Source organism: Copadichromis virginalis, linkage group LG11, assembly GCF_057382275.1.
Source record: "Copadichromis virginalis isolate Kocher_CV1m ecotype Utaka linkage group LG11, C_Virginalis_male_GT1.1, whole genome shotgun sequence".
Lineage (NCBI taxonomy): Eukaryota > Metazoa > Chordata > Actinopteri > Cichliformes > Cichlidae > Copadichromis > Copadichromis virginalis.
In genome coordinates, this window is record NC_140628.1 from 4,673,004 (window position 1) to 4,677,906 (window position 4,903).

The window sequence follows — 4,903 nt, forward strand, 5'->3', positions numbered from 1 at the left end:
TCCAAACACGGCGAGTTGAGTTGGCGCCCAATAGCACAATTTTTGTCTCATCTGACCACAACACTTTACTCAGTCCTCCTCTGAATCATTGAGATGTTCAGGGGAAAACTTCAAACAGGCCTGTTCATGTGCTTTCCTGAGCAGAGGGACGGCAATATTTCAGTCCTTCACCGTGTAGTGTGTTACTGTTTTCTTGGTGACTATGGTCTCAGCTGGCTTGAGATCACTGACAAGTTTCTCCCGGATGGGTTCCACACCGTTCGTACTATTATTGAAACTCCATGAGTTGAGATCTTGCGTGGAGCTCAAGACCGAGGGAGATTGGCAGTTATTTTATGGTTCTTTCATTTGCGAATAATTGCGCCAACTGTCATCACCTTCTCCCCCAGCTGCTTGTCTACAGGCTTGTAGCTCATTCCAGCCTTGTGTAGGTCCACAGTCTCGTCCCGGACATCCTTGGAAAGCTCTTTGGTCTTGGCCATGTGCAGAGTTTGGAATCAGGATAGACTGACTGCTTTGATGGACAACTGTCTTTTATACAGGTAACGAGTTGAGAAGGCTCCTAATGTCAACACGGAGACGGAAATCTTGCTGATTGACAGGGAGTCAAATATTATTATTTTATTCATTAAAATACAAATAAATTTATACGTTTTTTTTGAAATATATTTTTCTGGATCTTTTGGTTATTGTTCTGTCTCTCACTGTTCAAATAAACCTACCATTGAAATTATAGACTTAGTATGACCACTTATAGACTAACAGCTGGGGTTCAAGTAATTTTTCCCCTGACTGTATCCTATTATCTTCCACCAAATTGCAAGCAACCTACTGGGTATTAGGGTAGGTTAAAGTTAGAAAGCCATTTGCAACGGTTGTGGAAGTTTTCCATTAAATAAAGCCTGCAGACAAGTGGTGAGTGGTAGCTAACATTCTTTAATCAAAACAAAGAACAGAAAACCAAGCTTGGTGGAGAGCCTGCATGATCGTGGGGCAGACGGTCAGCAGAGTCTCACTGAGCCTAGCATGGCTCTCGTCTGCTTCCCCCAACTTCCTTACCAGACCCCCACCATCTGTCTAACTGCATGAGAGTGAGACATGCTAAAATCCAGTGGCACCAAGACATTATACAATAAACTAATGTGAATAATACATGAATAAAAGAATTCCTATACAATCCCACCCCTTTGATTCTTAAATCAAACCTTAAGAATCACATTAATAATAGAATTTCTTTCCTGACATTCTGTATATCACATCAACATTATTGTACATTTAAGGAGTTTCACACTGTGTATCCTCACGTCACTGTTCTCCCACCACCCTTTGTTCATTTTTAATCATCCTCACAATGTAAGCTCTCACATGCAAATGGAAGCAACAATGATACAGAGGAAAGGCCCTCTCCAGAATATCAAAGTATGCATGGTAGAGTAAAACAGCATTAGGTGGTCATTGTCACGGCTGCCGAGGCGAGCCGTGTGGAGTTAGAAGGAGGACCCAAGATTAGTGATGGGACGTTCTGTATCGAGGCTTCGGAGCGTGTGTCGAGTAATGGAGGGGGCGTTTCCGCGAAGCGCGTATCGAGGCTTGCTTCATTTATGGGAGGAGCTGAAAATGATGACGTCCGAAGCCTCGCTGCCCGGCTGTACCACGTGACTGGTTCATGAAGTGGTTCGAACTTTGCCGCGAGATATGACAGCGATATAAACCCCTCAGACTTCATTCAAAAATGTGGGTGTTTGATGGAGAGTTGCGGTTAGTGAGAGTTTGGAGACCGTTTGGAGGTTTATGAGAGTGAGGAAAGTCAGGAGAGAATGGAGCCAGCTAAGAAGAGGAGGATGTCCTCCCCTGTGTGGGAACATTTTGATCTTATTCCTCCCAACAAGGTATGTAAATTTCTACAGAAGATGTATTTTCATGATACTGATGGTGCAATACAATTTATGTTGAGCTGTCTTGACTTTTGTACAAGGTGAAGTGTTTGCTATGTGCCAGGGAGCTGGGATATAACAACAACACCTCATCCATGCTTAGGCACTACAGAGCTTTGCATGAGAATAAGGGGAACACCGATTGTGGAGCAAGACCAGGTGAGCCATCAAATGCAATGATAATATAGGATGCAGTAATGTTACTAAATGATATAACAATATTATACAACTGTTATAAGTTACGTGTGTGCTATTTATATTTGTGCTTTGTCTTTATTGTCTTTCCTCAGGAGAACAATCTCAAATAGATGAAGACCTGGTCAGCATGGTGATTGAGGACTCCCAGCCATTTAGCATTGTGGAGGACAAAGGATTCAAAAGATTTGTTAAATCATTAAATCCTAGCTATGTTCTCCCCACTAAAAAGGACGTAAAAGCAGTGAAAATTTAGTTTTTACAGAATAAAATGTGAACAGGCAGGACTGAGGCTCAAAGCCTCAGTGTGTAGCTGTCCATACCTCAACGTTACAAAAGCACAACTACTGTCCACACCCCAACCACACCTCACCTCACAGTAAATGATCATTTCCATTTCAAGCATTTCCAAATAATCATTTCCCATACTGCCAGTATAAATATACACAGTATACTGCCATCACTACAATATACATGTTTTACACACTCCTTTTGTTGTTGACATTTACAGGCTGTGTGCAAAATGCCACACTCTTCAAATTCATGCCAGCTATTATTTTTACGTCCAGTAGGTGTCCTGCTAGAGCAAATGAAGCTTCATGAAGCTTCGCGTTGGGGTGAACCAATTGGATGAAAAGCTTCAGTGCTTCATGGGGCTTCATCTGCCCATCACTACCCAAGATGCAGGCAGTGGATAAGATGCTGGTGAGTTTATTTATACAGGAGTGAGAAGGCAAACAGGCAAGAGGGAAGACAAAACTAAAGACCTGAACTGGGAAAGCTAAATGACAAACCTGAGATGATACAAAAAGGGATGAGAGGCAGAGAGCCGCGCAGGACACCGAGTAACACAGACTGACACGGAGGAACACAGACGAACCGGCAACAGGCAGGAGAACACACAGGGCTTAAATACACACACCAGTAATCAGGGGATGAGAGACAGGAGGGCAACACAGCTGGGAGGAATCTGGGCTGACGGGACAGGGGAAACGTAAACTGATCACACTCACATACGACACGGACCTTCACAATAAAACAGGAAACTCAGACACATGGAACCAGACAAGACATTGAACTAAACAGACAGATTCACAAACAGATGGGGGAACACCATAGACAGACAGATACAGACGCAGACTCAGAGGCAGATCGAAAATAACAGAACTTAAACAATCATCATCTAGAAAATGATAACAAACTAAAAGCGCTGGGTCACCGACCCAGGACCATGACAGTCATTCCCAGTCACGGTCATGGCTCCTGGTGTCTGTGCCATTTACAGTCATAATTCCAACGCTGGTTTCCCTCTGCGCTGTCACTTTTGGAGCTTGGCACGCTCTCTTCATCCCTCAGTTTCTGTTCCAACGGGGCTGTAGATTTAGGAGCAGAGTAGTGATGGTAAATTTGATTCTTTTTACTGAATCGAGTTTTAATGAGTCACTCACCAAAGTGAATCGGGTTTTTTGAGTCATTTGATTCACTGAGTCAGTCGACCAGAGTGTGCAAAAAATGTACATTTTCACTCAAGCTTAATTTGTTTCTCTTTTCATGTAAATCCTACTGCTAAGATAAATGATTCTAAAAGAAAACAACTATTTTATAGAGCAAAAAAGAGCAAAAACATTTCTAAAATTAAGCAATTTCCTATCAAAATTGCTTAATAAACATTTATTTTGTTTATTTTTATTTTGTTAGTATTTTCCTTAAATGTGTTAAATATATATTTTCTCATCTAAATGTCCACTGAGCTGTGAGCCAGGGGGCAGTAATGTGCCTTAACATTGGTTGCCAACCAAGAAGAAGAAGAAGCTGTGAGCCAGGAGGGAGGGGGTGAGTGAGTCCTGAGCGATTCGCTTACGATTCAGCACAGGAGGGAGGGGGTTAGTGAGCATAGCTGGACTGCCCGGCATTTGCCCGGTGGGCCGCTGGCGATTTTTTGTTTTTATGGGCCGATGGAATTTTTTTTTTTTTTTTTAGGAAGGGTATATATAATGAAAGGTGTTGGATTGGCCAGTTGGTCATGATCGACTCTGGGCTGGCCCAATTACAGCCGAGGAGGCCGAATGCACCCGCCCCCTTGTTTAGCAATCACGTGATTTTCGCGCATTGCATGCCGGGAACTCGTGGCAAAACAATCCAAGTACCGCATCAAATGCAAGCATTTGCAGCACCGCAAAACGTTCATTCTCCAGTTCCAATGCCTTCTTGTTTTTTCTTTGCCGCACAAAAAAGGAATGTACAAAACAAAAGGAGAACAATGCCGGTCCGTACAAAGATAGACTCGACGAAAAGACAAAGAAAAGATACGAGGAAAAAATCAAAGGAGTGAAAGGGTCAGACCCTTACGAGCACACAGAGGGACAAAAGACGTTAGCGTGCTGCCCAACTTTCACCACGCTCAGATTTATAATTATACGGTTCTTGGAGTGAGTGCATACACTCATGAAGTTTAGTAACTTCAGGTCACTGCAACAAGCCCAGGTACAGTTTACCGACGGATGGGTACAGGACCTTGAAATGCACCGTGTAGAACGAAAGACCATCGTACGAACAAAGGTAAGTTTGCCAGTCTCACAAGTCGTCGTCATAAATACACATTCGTTAACCGTTTATTAATATAACCTTTGAGCTCAACGGTAATTAATTAGTAGTGGAAATAATTTCTGGTTCATTACAGAAATGTAGCAGTGACAATAATACTGTATGCTGTAATCGCACTGGACAATTAGTGATACAAAACAACTGTTTTATCCTGTGAATAAAAGTTTATG

General features: G+C 42.6%; 1 long non-coding RNA gene across 1 annotated transcript; it reads left to right on the top strand.

Annotated features, from left to right (window-relative positions):
- Positions 1 to 1,511: 1,511 nt before the first annotated feature.
- LOC146697948 (uncharacterized) lies at positions 1,512 to 2,781 on the top strand. The gene is made up of 3 exons (XR_014922871.1): positions 1,512 to 1,889; positions 2,038 to 2,093; positions 2,225 to 2,781. It is a non-coding gene; the product is annotated as an uncharacterized LOC146697948 (long non-coding RNA).
- Positions 2,782 to 4,903: the final 2,122 nt, after the last annotated feature.